Source organism: Neofelis nebulosa, chromosome 8, assembly GCF_028018385.1.
Source record: "Neofelis nebulosa isolate mNeoNeb1 chromosome 8, mNeoNeb1.pri, whole genome shotgun sequence".
NCBI lineage: Eukaryota > Metazoa > Chordata > Mammalia > Carnivora > Felidae > Neofelis > Neofelis nebulosa.
This window is the reverse complement of record NC_080789.1, coordinates 104,156,492-104,170,338: the sequence shown is the minus strand read 5'-3', so window position 1 is coordinate 104,170,338 and position 13,847 is coordinate 104,156,492. Positions and strand designations below refer to the sequence as shown.

The 13,847-nt window shown below is 42.7% G+C and overlaps 1 protein-coding gene and 1 long non-coding RNA gene across 7 annotated transcripts in view; one reads left to right on the top strand and one right to left on the bottom strand.

Annotated features, from left to right (window-relative positions):
• Window positions 1-763, bottom strand: part of CRACR2A (calcium release activated channel regulator 2A) — a 138,731-nt gene extending 137,968 nt beyond the window's left edge. For all 6 annotated transcript variants that reach the window (XM_058743993.1, XM_058743992.1, XM_058743991.1 and 3 more), the window contains exon 1: window positions 591-763. The gene's annotated coding sequence lies outside the window, so the exon portion shown is untranslated. The remainder of the gene's footprint in view (window positions 1-590) is intronic.
• Window positions 18-13,517, top strand: LOC131520164 (uncharacterized). The gene is made up of 3 exons (XR_009265957.1): window positions 18-179; window positions 5,718-5,866; window positions 13,187-13,517. It is a non-coding gene; the product is annotated as an uncharacterized LOC131520164 (long non-coding RNA).
• The last annotated feature ends 330 nt before the right edge of the window (window positions 13,518-13,847 follow it).

Sequence of the window (13,847 nt, the reverse complement as noted above, 5' to 3'; positions counted from 1 at the left end):
GTGCAGCCCCAGTAATAAGCCCATTTCCTGACCTTCTTCCTTTGCTCTGGAAGGTTCTCTTTCTGTCTCTTTGTCTTTTGATTCTCTGTCTCTCTCAGTGCTTTGTGTTTACTCAAGGTAACAGCCATGCTTTTGTCCTGGTCCACGTGGCAAGAGCTCATAACAGCGCTGACATGCAAGTAAGGAGTTTTCGTTTCTAGACCTGTGACCTTGGGCAAGTCACTTCACTCTGAACCTCAGTTTCCTCTTCTGTAAAACGAAGAGGCTGGGTGTGGCAAAAGGGTCCCTGAGGGCCTTCTGGATCTCAACCCCAGTGCTTCTCCACCCTCCTCCAGTCCCTCTCAGGGATCTTCCCGACCAGGGCGCAAGGGCCGGGCACGGCGTGGGGGCAGGAGTGAGGGAGCCCCGCTGTTCCCCTCCGGGGCACACAGCCTCCCCTGCCCCCCAATTCCATGTGCTGCGCACACATTCGCGCACACCTGGCTGCCCCCGGGGGTACAGAGAGGAAACGCCGACTCCCGGGCTGCACCGCGCACAGCGGGGAAGGGGGAGCGCGCACCCCTCAACCCTTCAACCCTCCTCCACCGTACCTTGGGCTTCGCTGCCTTCCCTCTGACCCGCCCTTGCCGTGGGTTCAGTTCACAGCTGTCAGGTGGCCTCTTGCCAGGCGGGGCTGCTCCACTTTCTCCGCCCCGACCCGTACCGGCAGCACCAGCCCACGGCGCCAGAGAAGTGGCGGTGGCGTGCCTGGAGCCCCCCACCCCCACCCCCGCTGCCGGCGCCGCCGCCCCCTGGGCACCCTCCAGGATCCGCCCTCGCCGCGCGGTGGGGTCTGGGCCGGCGGGAGGCGACCTCAGCCAGCCGGGGAGCCTGGGTGGTGAGGGCGGGGCTGCTGCTGACTTAGCCTGCCTGACTGGTCAGACTTCCCGGGCCCCTCTGCTCCAGTGCCCCTAGGCCCCTCGCCCAGGTTTCAGAATGTTTACAGACCGCACTGCTTTTCTCTCATTTTGGATATGCACCCCTGAAAAACTCCAGGTCCACCCCAAGCCCACCCTTGCTGTTCAACCTGCCTGGATTTTGTCCTTCATACTCCCCTGCCTCTTCTATACGGTGAACTGTGGGCATAGATGCCCACATAATAACATCCAATACATATGTATTAATAAAGCATTAAATAAATCTCCAGAGGCCTCCCAAGGTTCAGGCTGACGGATGACCCTCAGCCTGGATATAAAACCTTCCTGGGCATACTGGCCACATGCTCATTTTCCAGCCTCAACCCGTCTGCCCAAGACACACACATACACCCCAGCTCTAGGCACCCAGGCTGTTGCCAAACAGCAGCCTCTGGGAGTTCTTGCTTTGCCTGGAACACCCTTCCCCTTTCTTGTCTGAGTTTGGAACTCTTATTCATTCATCCAGGCCCCGCTGAAATGTCCCCTTCTCCTGGAATCCTTCCCCAGACACTGACCCCAGTAGAACACCCCTGAATCTTCTCTCTGGGTGCACCATTCTGGTGCTGCTCATACCAGCACCCCCTTTCTCCCTTTCCTCTGGTCCTACAACAGGGGTTTTGTTGTGTTGTGTTGCGTTTTGTTTTTATTTGGGAGGAGTGCTGAATGCCTCAACACTATGGTTTGGGAGTGAATGGGAAGTGAGGAAATGGAGGAGTGAGGAGGGGCCCCTCTCAGGGAGGCTGGCAGCAGAGGGAAGGAGATAGTGTGCAGGGAGGGGGAGAGAAATGTAAAGGAGACAAAGTGTTTCTAGATCGAGGTCAAGAATCTGATGAAGAAAGAAGGAATGGGGAGAGCAGAAGGGTCAAAGGCCCTGGTTCCAGAAGAGACAGGAGGGCCTGGAGAGCACAGGTGGGGGTGGGGAAGCCCCTAAGTCCCAGAGACTGTGGAAGAAGATAGCAGTGGGTAAGGGTGGGGAGTGAGGCCCAAGAGGAAGGTGGAGGGATGTCCTGGGTGACTCCCCTAGTTCTCTAGAACACAGGAAAATAGGTGATGGTTGGAGGGTCTGGGGTAAGCCAATGGGGTGGGTAGCATTTAGACACTTATGCTGCGAGGTGCTGCCTCCTTTGCTGGGGGAGTGGTGGGGGGACACCCAATAAGGGAGAGTAGCAAGTAGGCTTAGAGGGCATGGGACACTTCCAGGAGGTGTGCTTCCTGAGTCACCGTTAAGCTTCATGGCACCCTCCTCCTGTCATGTCTGTGTCTTCTTGCCTACACGCTGTTCTCAACTATAACTGAAGGCGGGTTGGTCTCTCTTGGTCCCCCCCAGGAGAACAGTGGAAACATTCACTGTTCCAGTACAGGAATTCCCCTGCTGTCCCTTCTTCCTGATTATGAGTGGCTGTAATTATAGAGTTTCCAACAGGTGGAGGCTAGAAAAACAAACAGACCTTTCAATATTGACTCTCCAGGGCGGCGCCATGCAGAATGGCAGCATCTGCCCCACCTCCCAGAGCCTATCCAGCAAAGTCCAAAGCAAACAGTTGCTGAGGGGGCAGAGGGTTAGTGAGCTCGACTGGAGTAAGTGGACTCCAGGGAAGGTTGCCTAGTATCCACATCTGTCATCTTTCTCCTCTTTGAAAATGCTGGGCTTTGCAGAGGAAAGACATTTTCCATGAGGCTGCAGGGGCCAAGTCAGGCTCATGGCTGTTATTGAAGCATAAAGCCAGAAGTTAGGAAAAATGAGGTCTCCTTGAGGAAATTTATGAAAGGCATGTACTTCCCCTTCGGGGTTCACCAATCTGGAATCCTTCAGAAGCAGGTCAAGCAAGACATGAGCAATGGCTTTCTGCCCTCCCTCCTGCAGCAAGATGGGCTTCATCATTCAGATGGGGTTGTAGTTAGGGAGCTGGAAGAAAACTAGAGTCACAGAGCCAATCCCATCTATCATAAAGAGGGTAACTGTGGTTCAGGGCGACTTGACCAATGGCAGTGGTGACATGACCACTCCTGGCTATGAATGCAGGATGTCATCCCACCTCCACCCTCTTTAAGTGTGGCCTCTGATGCCACCCTGGGTAGGAGGTTGTACTTTTCTATCAGGCATTTCTGAATTTCACATTTATGGGGCAAGGAAAGAAAAGGTACCATATAGTCAAGTGTGTTTCCTAAAGGACAGTAGAAACCATATCATTACTTCTGCTAAGAAAAAAAAAAAAAAAAAAAAGTTGAAGAGTCTACCATGAGTAATATGTTACCCAAAAAAGTACAGGAAAATTCAGGTAGAATTAGCTCCGTGGGGATGATTAAATTAATGTTTTATATCTACTATTTTGCTATTTATAAAATGTTTGAAAAAGGAAAGGACAGCTCTTCTGTCCTCACGAGTTTGCTTTCTCGCGCATGCACACACATTCATGCAAAACCACCTTACCCTGGATACTAACGTCGTAAATAGGGCGATGAGAAACACAGGAAAGTAAAGCAGGGTTCTGGAAGCCAGGAAATGTTTGTAAGCCGAGTTTGGTGGATGGAGCCCCCTTCTAAGAGCAGGGACAACAAAAGGAAGCTGCTGCCTCATGCACCGTGGGAGGCTCCGGATTACCTCATTCGTCCACCATCTACAGCTTGTTAGGAACGTCGCCATTTTGGGAAGATGTTTTGTTTTGGTAAAGGAAAAAAAATTGTTGGTGCTGTCAACCAATGCTGGATTTTAGATATCAAAAGTTATACTAGCTGACAATCTGGAATTTGAGAAAATAAAAGTCAAAGGACCTATTGAATAAATAGCAAGAAGAACAAAGCAGCAGAAACATTTGTGGATGCACATTGCAGGGGAGGCAGACTTCACCGATTTAGTCGAGGCAAGTTATTAAACACACACACAAAACAGCACTCAGCGGGGAGACTATAATATGTAGCTACTACAATATACTGTAGCTGGGGTGCAGGGGTACAAGAGCACCTGGTTCTAGGGGTTCAAAACAGATGAGGTTTGGCCACCTGCCGTTGGAAAAAAATCAAAGAAATAGAAATGATGGGGCACCTGGGTGGTTCAGTTGGTTGAGCGTCTGACTCTAGATTTCTAGATTTCGACTCAGATCATGATCCCAGGATTGTGGGATTGAGCCCCACATAAGGCTCCTTCTGAGCATGAAGCCTGCTTGAGATTCTCTCCCCCTCTCTCTCCCCCTCTAATGGGAGAAAGAGAAAAGACAAATAAGTGGAGGTGAGACAGGAAAATAATTTATTTCAGTGATACTAACCACAGGAAGACAGTGGACTAGTATCTCATAGATGGTCTTCAAAGTGCCCAAAATACTTTTGGGTTTATATAAGGAAAATGTGGGACAACGGTGGGTGGGTACATGCAGGCTGGCAATGAAGGTCAATCTGATTGTTGTCTTGGGGTCTTGCTGCCTCAGGGAAGTCCTTACTGCTTGAGGGGATAGTTTTGGTTCCCATCAGGGGATGGTTTGCTTGCACAGTCTTTTGCCTGGGATAAGAAATAAGCTGAAAAGAACTTAATCAATTAGAAAGCTTGAGGTCAAAATTAGAGTAGTTGAAGTCCTCTTTTAATGCTATGTAAAATATGCAGTTTTCAACAAAGAAACTGTAACACAGGCAAAGCAACAAGAAAGTGTGACCCTATTCAGAAAAAAACAAGTCAGTAGGGACCATGTGTCCCTAAGGTGTCAGCTCTATTAGACTAAATCTTTAAAGCAACTGTTATAAATATGTTTTAGGAACTAAAAACAAAACAAAACAAAACAAAAAACAAAAAACAAAACAAAATTACTAAAAAATTTAAAGAAGGTAGGACAACAGTTCAACGAATAAAAACAATCTTAATAAAAAGATAGAAATTATACAAATGAATCAATCCTGAAACAATAGATACCACAAAGCAGTGGAATGACGTATTCCAAAGTGCTGGAAAATATCTGTCAACTGAAAGTTCTATATCCAGCAAAACCATCCTTCATAAATGTAGGTGAGATAAAGATTGTCCCAGATAATGAAAGATGGAGACAGTGCTTTGCTAGCAGACACACCTTGTAATAATTTGAAAGGAAACCCTTTAATCTGAGAGAAGGTGATAACAGATGATGCTTGAATCCACAGTAAGAATGAAGAGCTTCAGAAATGATAAACATGTGGGTAAATATAAAAGACCCTATAAGTATAATTTCTTAGTTCTCCTCCTAACTTGTTTAAAAAACAAAAATTTTACAAAGCAAAAATTTTTATGACACTGTATTAACTATATAACATATGTAGAAATAGGTATGATAATAATGGAACAAAGGAGGGAAGAAAAGAAAATATACTGAAGCTTCAGGGGAGCAAAATTTGTCACCCCAAAAATATGCCTCTCCAGCATAAAGATTATTTTAGGCTGATTATTTTTAAGAAACTGTAGATTCAGGAAAAGCTCTTTACCTCCCCCTCAACTGCCTAAATTTACATTGGAAAGGAGGCCTGTACTAAAAGATAGCTATTATCAAAGATACATACCTTTTTACCTAAGAAGCTCATGTGTGTAACTGGACAACCTGTTTTCCAAACGTCTCCTCCCATCTTGTGAACGATCTGCCTCTCCTTTGTATTTCCAGACCCCTAACGCCTTTCCTTAACTTAGGATGTTCTATAACTTAGCTGCCCATTGGGGCTCATATTTCTATGGGGCCACCATACGTGAAATAAAATGTGCTTCTTTTTCTTGTGTTAATCTGTCTTACATCAATGTAATAATTAGACCAGCCAAAGAACCTGGAAGAGAAGAATGGAAATTTTTTCCACCCCTACATCTGGCAACTGTGAAAGGGATCTTCACTGGCTGGACACCACTGGTTCTGGGGCTGCTGCTGCTGCTGAGAGATCCTGGGGCCTCTGACAAAAGCTGGCAGAAGGTAAGAATTCTTACCACATCAGTCTCCTGGATCCCTGTCTACAGGGTCTGATAGAGGGGAGAGTGGTGAGAGTCCTCTTCTTTTTGTAAAGTTAGATTGGTAGGAAAGAATATTTGTGTGAACTAGCTCCTTGGGGACAGCAACTCTGCTAAAGATTTGTTATGGGGGTGTCTGGGTGGCTCAGTTGGTTGAGCATCTGACTCTGGTTTTGGCTCAGGTCATGATTTTATGGTTCATGGGTTCAAGTCCCACATTGGACTCCACACTGATAGTGCAGAGCCTGCTTGGGATTCTCTCCCTCTCTCTCTGCCCCTCCCCTGCTTTCTCTCTCTCTCTCAAAATAAACTTTTCAAAAAGATTTGTTATGAGCACTTTATTTTGTATTGATCCCTTTTGTCCCAGAGATGGTCATTTTTTTCCTTTGTCTCTGTCTTTTGTGTCATTTGTCATAAGGAGGAAAACCATAAGTAGAAGACAGGCATAGGTCCTATAGCCGATTGTCCAGACCAGCCTTACAGACTGGTGAATTCATGGTTCTTCCAGACTGATACCTGTTTAGACAAACTTTGCTGTGAGTGAACATGCAAATGAGGTAAAGGCTATTGCTAAGGCAATCTTGGAAGTGAAAGCGTGTGGTGGTCAAATCAGCACCTGAAAGCTGATAGAGCTCTGGCCACCTAACGCTATGTCTCTGAGCTAAGATAAGTTGGTCACAAAATGGGTTAGACTGACACTGGGTCACCTGTCAACCTCAAGAAAATTTCTATGCAGCAAAGTAGACTGTAAAACAACACACAATCCCAGACCCAGCAGCACATCGCCCTCAGATATTAATTTGGTGCTAAGAAACCCAAGGCTTAACTAAAGCTGTTAATGTGAACAGTTTCCTCCGTGTGTGTGTGTGTGTGTGTGTGTGTGTGTGTGTGTGTGTGTGTTAAGTAGGCTTCACACCTAGCATGGAGCCCAACTCAGGGCTTGAACTCACAACCTGAGATCAAGACCTGAGCTGAGATCAAGAGTCAGATGCTTAACTGATTCTTCCTCTCTCATCTTGCTCTATGTCTTGTGAGCTTGGCTTTATGACCAGTGAGTATATTCTCTCTTGTCTCCACCAACCAGAGGATGCACATACTGACGTGCACTTGCTCTCTTGTCTGACTCCCAACTCTTGGACAGTGGGGGATTTGTTATAATGGGTCCAGGCACATACAGGACTTTTGTTGTCTCAACCTCATTTCCACATTAGTCTCATGGGAAAAGGGAAACAGCACTTCACTAATTTGGTAAGACAGAAATGTGCGTTGCATCCCATTTGTGGCTAGATCTTTGTTACACTAACCCTGAGAGTGAAATTTGTGGAACTTTGTGGAAATGGGGAAGGCTGTATCTTTTGCACTCTCCTTGAAGGATGCCTCTTGTGTTCATGCTAAAGCCATAAAAAAGCTTTTTGGTTTGAGTCCCTGTAAGATCCTACTCACTCACTGCCAGATGATAGATCCTTTGAATTGCCTATATTTCAAAGAAAAACAAATTTTTCAAGAGAACACTCATCCTAAACAATTGTCTCACTAGTACTGTTACGGAACCAGGCTGGACTGCTGGTGAAAAAACCAAGAGGCACTTGGAGATCTTGGTGGATCGGAGATTTATTTAACACCAGTGAGCTCAGAGGAGACCATTTCTCCAAAGACCTGACCGTTGAATGCAAGTGGGAAGGGTAATTTATAGTTGTCAGCTTCCATATCTGTGGGGGTTTTCACACGCTCAGCAAAGGAAGAAGAACTGGAGGAGGGGTCTCTAAGCTAGAGACCAGAGTTTGTTTTAGCCCCATCGGCCATCTTTGACGTATTTTATTCACTTCTCCAACAGTACCTGTGGAAAGATCAAGTTAAAACTGGACACAAAAGAGTATGAGGGCTAACCCTAGGAGCTTCCTTATTAAGACAGAAGAATAGAAACTGTACTTAAAACGAAAATTAAAATCCACATCTAACATGAATTTCCCTTCTCCTCATCCCCAGCTCCCTGTCCCTGATGCTCCAGAAGATATTTTGGGTCACTGGGCCCTTTCTCTCAAATCTAGCCTATGACCTCATCAAATTCCCTTAGATCCCCCCCCCAATCCCTCTAGTTTTCCCAGAAAATCCTTTCAACACCCAGCTGCTTGGTTTGACTTCCCTTTCTTTGCAAGATTTATGAACAGCATACTCCAGGCCTGGGGTATGCAGGTTACCCATCTAAATATGAAAATCAAGAAAGTAATTTGGCAGAAGCACCTGAGATGGGCAGTAAGGCTCACTGTTCTGTCCCTTCTAACTCCTACTTTCTGGGACTCTGTAATCTGGTTCTGCAAGATCAGCCCTTCCTATGCAATGTCTTTGCAGATGTATATTGGACACCCCCCTATCTTGCAAAGAATTCATGTCCCCTGGACAGCAGCAGGTATTCTAAATTATAAAACCCTTTTACCTCCACTTTCGGGATAACCTAACAAATTTAGACAAGGGTTGAAAAGATTAGTGGCCATTCACAATCCCACTCACTGAGACCCCAATTCGCTGTTAAGGGGTGTTCTCTCAATGCATGATTACACTATAGTTATCAGACAAGCCAGATAGCCCCCTGGGGAATGCCCTCTCCCCAAAGGATAACTAGAATTTCTCCCAGGCCTTCCTATAAATGATCAGGAAATGGATCAGCTGGAGGCCGATATTCAGGGACTGATAAAAGCAAATTAAATTCTTCCCCCCTACCCAAGGTGAATTGACCCAAGGTTGAATTGTGTACCCAGAAAGAATGAGAGCACTCGAAGTCCTTTGTTGAATGATTTACACAGATTTTTTCTAAAAATTTTTAATGCTTATTTATTTTTGAGAGAGAGTGAGAGAGACAGAGAGTGCAAGTGGGGGAGGGACAGAAAGAGAGGGAGACACAAAATCTGAAGCAGGCTCCAAGCTCTGAGCTGTCAGCAGAGAGCCCGATGTGGGGCTTGAACTCATGAGCCATGATATCATGACCTGAGCCCCTCATGGTTTAACCAACTAAGCCACCCAGGCGCCCCTGATTTACACAGATTTTTAGAAAGGCATTGTGGGGGCACCTGGGTGGCTGTCATTGAACGTCCAACTTCAGTTCAGGTCATGATCTCTTGGTTCCTGAGTTCTAGCGTGGACTCTGTGCTGACAGTGCAGAGTCTGGAGATTCAGATTCTGTGTCTCCTCCTCTCTCTACCCTTCCTTGGCTTGCACTCTGTCACCATCTCTAAAAATGAATAAACATTAAAAAAATTAAAAAGGCATTCTGCATTAAAGAAATTAATCCTGAAGTTTTAAAACACAGAAGTCTCTGATTTCCATCTTGGTTGGAAATCTCCCTGATATAAAGAAGCAAGTCTGGTTGGATAGGTGGGTTGTTCTGTTGATATTCAAGCTGCAGTTCAATTCTTTGAGGAGTTAGAAAAAATTTACTGTCTTACAAATCTCTACAAAACCATAAATGTAACTCTAGAAGCAATGCAAACCTCACTTATCCTTACCAATCCCCAAGCCTCTCCTATTCATCTCAAAATGCTTGTTAGGTATTGTAGAAGATCATGTCACTACAAACAGAATTGTCCTGCCCTTAAGAAAAAGAAGGAAAAAATTTAAAAGTAATTACTCTAGACCTCTGATAATAGGCAAATATACCCCAAAATTCCTTAGAGAAAATGTGCCTTTTTGATGTAAATTTTCTACCTCCATCTTCTCTAAGACTAAGAGCCATTCTTTGAAGTGAAAGCTTTAAGGGAGAAGTTTCTCAAGAGAAGGAGGGGAGAAAAGAAGGACTGATTTGGAAACTGGGTTAATGAAAAAATCTTAAATGTCTTCTCGACAAATATGAGTTAAAGGCTTTAGCTATCTGAGCAGGTGAATTTAATTTATTCCAACTGGCAAAACAAATTTTGGATTCAACTATTATTTTATAAACCAGTTAGTTTTGGATTATTGTACCGGACTAATGGCTAAAAATTTAAAACAATAGCTATAAGGTCTCTCTGTCTGTCTGTATGTAAGTTTACTGTAAGAAATAAGCCCACCAGGTGCCTGGGTGGCTCAGTCGATTAAGCGGCTGACTTTGGCTCAGGTCGTGATCTCACAGTCCGTGAGTTCGAGCCCCGCGTCGGGCTCTGTGCTGACAGCTCAGAGACTGGAGCCTGCTTCAGATTCTGTGTCTCCCTCTCTCTCTGACCCTCCCTCATTCATGCTCTGTCTCTCTCTGTCTCAAAAATAAATAAACATTAAAAAAAAAAAAGAAAGAAGCCCACCAACCCAATCAAAGGAGGGACACAGAGACTCAGAACACAGTGAAGTGAGGCTTTCTTTAATCAACATTCTTGCAAGAGGGGGTGTCTGATTGAAAGGCATATTAAGGGACAGTCACGGCCGGCCGACCATTTATCTCCTAGTGTGCAAGTTCCTCCCCTGGTTCCTCATTGGCTGAGCACTACAGAGGTTACAGCCTTACCGGAAGTTGCCTGTGCCCATGTAAGGCAAAAAGTTGTCTGATCAGAACAAATGTGCATCATTCTGTGAGGTGATGCAGAAACTTTCAGTCCCTCCTCCCTTTGTTTTTTGGCACATGCTCATTGCAAAGCCAGAGAAAAATAAGCCCGAGAAACAAGAGAGGGGAAGAAGAACCAGGAAGTGAAGTGTCTAAAGTTTTGGGACTCCATTGTGGTAGGGGGTTCACGCATATTTCCAATAGGTTGTAAACCTACTGTTAACTAGACAGCACATTTTATTTGGTATTTCTGAAACTGAATCATCTCCCTTACTTCTCACATTTCCATGTCTCTGGATGTACATATAGTAGATGTGTGACATTTTCCATCTCATTTCCACCTTGGATGGTATTGCCAAGTTAATTTATGAAAAAGCTCTATTTAATTGGCTTAAAATTAAGTGCTTATAAGTAGAGCAATCCTAAAGGTCTCAGAAATATAACAGAAACTGACCCAAAATTTTTTCAGGTTTGCATGATCTGGAAAAATATTCACTATTAAAGCCAGTTTAAGTTTATTGGTTTAATTGAAACATACATGTCTTTAGATTTATCAACATTAACTATAACACAAGTAACTTTTATTTGACTTGGGTTTACTAGTCAAATTCATGTTATCTCTTATAAAATTTGTCAGCAAGAAAAATCATTTTAGATGATGGCTGACTTTGTCCAATGTGTCATGAAGTTTTTATAATTAGCATACACATAATTGTTGGGAGCAGTGATTTAGATGCAAACAGGATAAGAATTTATAGGTGAAATTTTTAGCAATAGTTACATTTTATGGTATGTGTACTTAAAAATAGCTTCCAAAATCTTTTTGGTAGCTTGAAACTTTAGAATTATGTGAAGTTAAGTTAAATAATACAAAATTATTGAATATCTAGACCATTTTCAAATAAGGTAAAATAATAAAATATTAATTACTGAGCATAGATTTATATACTTTTGATTTTCCTATTTCAAAGAAACTAAAGATATTTGGGACTATTTGTAAACATGCCCTGTGCCAGAGATTGTGTTATTATAAATGACACATGCAAAGAAAAAAAAGGGCACAGCCTTCTAAAAATTATGAAATGAATTCATAAATCTGCCAACACAGAGAATGCCAGTGTAACAGTTGAGAAATAGAGATACAGGGAAAAGAAACTAATTTGGTTCAAAAGTGAAATATCAAATGGGAAAGGAGAGAATCAAGGACAAATCAGATAGAAAGCTGGGAAGAGAGGAAGAGAGAGAGAATCTGACCTTGTATGATCAAGTTGGCTTAGATTGAATAAATGTATTATAATGGTTATAAATTCAGTTTTAAAATCAGTGGTGTTCTTATATAAAACTAAAACTTGATTTTCTCTCATCTGCTAAAAGGACAAAGTTTTCTTGGACTATTGGTCTGCTCCTGATAAGAGATTATGAAAAGTTCCTCTTTACCTTTTAAGTAATCTGCCTAGGAAGAAAAGAGTTTATGTTTTATCAAAATAATTTCTTGTGCTTCATGTTGTCTTAATCAGGTCTTTAGTACTCAAGAAAACAGAAACTTCTCAATATTAGAAGATCTAAGTTTTGCTCACAACTGTGTGACCTTCTGTGTTTGCCTTTGAAATTTGTATTGTCGCTTTGGTTAAATAGATAACTAAGTATTGTTTCATAGTGATCTGTGATCCTTATTAATCAAGGATCTAAACCTTTTGATATTTTTGATAAACTTTATCAAATCAAATTCCATATGAAGTTTTTTTGACCTTGAACCAACTGTGGAATTTCCCAGAGGATCCCTAGAACATCTTAAAAAGGTTTGTTCTCTCTCTTTATAAATAGGAAAATATTGCACTAATTAGGCTTCTTTAATATATTAAATTACATGAGAAACATTGTCAAATAAGAAGTAACAGTAAGTCTTCTTTATGTTGTATTTGTTTAGATATAAAACCATTCCAGAATTGTATGAAATGCCTAAAATTCTAGTATGTCCTAGTGTAATAGTACCACTTGTAATTCCAGTTATATCTTACAATATGTGTGTCACAGAAATAACCAAATTTCTTTATCAATAGTATTATAATGAACTCTCCTCAGATTTTTAGCTTTGGCCATTTGTAAGTCTTTTGTCATTTACAGTGATTGTTTTACTATGGTGCATTTACAAAACCATACCCACAAAAGTGCTTCATCTTCAAGCGAATTCATGGAAAGGACTCTGACAAGCCCAGGTTTCTGATCATAAAACGGAATCGGTAAGAATTTTCCAGAACTAGTAGGAAAACTGGATTCAAGCAGAACAAGAATTAATAACATGGGCTGAATAAACTGATGAAGATGATTATAATTTTTATGACTTTTTGTTTGAAACTGTCTTGTTTTTCCAGATTTAAGCAAAATTTTCTCTCTCTTTCTCTCTTTTTAAAGTTTGTTCATTTTGAGAGGGGGGAAAGAGGAGAGAAAGAGAATCCCAAGCAGGTTCCATGCTGTCAGCACAGAGCCTCATGGGGGGCTTGATCCCATGAACTGCAAGTTCATGACCTGAGCCAAAACCAAGAGTCAGATGCTCAACCAACTGAGCCACCCAGATGTCCCAAGGAAAATTTTCTCTTAAGCTACCTGTGTCTTAGAGCAACTTTGGTAAAGTGTAGTTTTGCATCAAAGATGAAACAATCACATTTTCTCCCTAACTGATCCCTCCAGGATTTGGAAACTCTCAGTGAGTGAGTATTCTTATTTTCATGGCAATAGAGTTATGTGCAAAAGTTCAATAAGAATCTGCTCTCCTTGTAACAGGACAAAATTGGAAACATCTGTTATATTACCAAGGCTTTGACTGGAATGACATATTTGAGAGAGATGTGCATAGAATCAGATAAGCTGGACAGCTTCAAGGAACACAGGCTGCCTTTTATGGAGCCAATAATGCCCCTTGGAAAAACAGGCTTGTACCTTGCTTACAGGATTCCTGACAGTCTAAATAGGTGAGTAAGCTAGGTCACTTCTTGGCAGATGAAGGAACCTCAGGATATCTTTGGGACCTCAAAGACAGGAATTTACCCAAATCTATGGTATTGTAGGCAAAGTCTGATGGTAAGCCTTTGGCTTGGCTTCCTAGCCTGGAGAGGCTTTTAAAAGTTCAGTCTGAGATTCCTTATGATAGTTCCAGTAAAGCAGATTTAAAAGAGTCTATGTGGTCAACTGCTATTCTTGCCACGCTTGTGTAAATAATCAGGCCAAGTTTTTTGAAAGTAGACCTATTTTGCAAACAAAATAGTCTTAATTTGGCTATCTTTGGTAAAAATAAAAATGATTTTATGGGAGTTGTATATGAATGATGAATCACTGAATTCTACCCCTGAAACCAATATTGCACTGTATGTTAACCAACTAAAATTCGTATATACATAATTACACACACACACACACACACACACACACCTATATCTGTATCTCT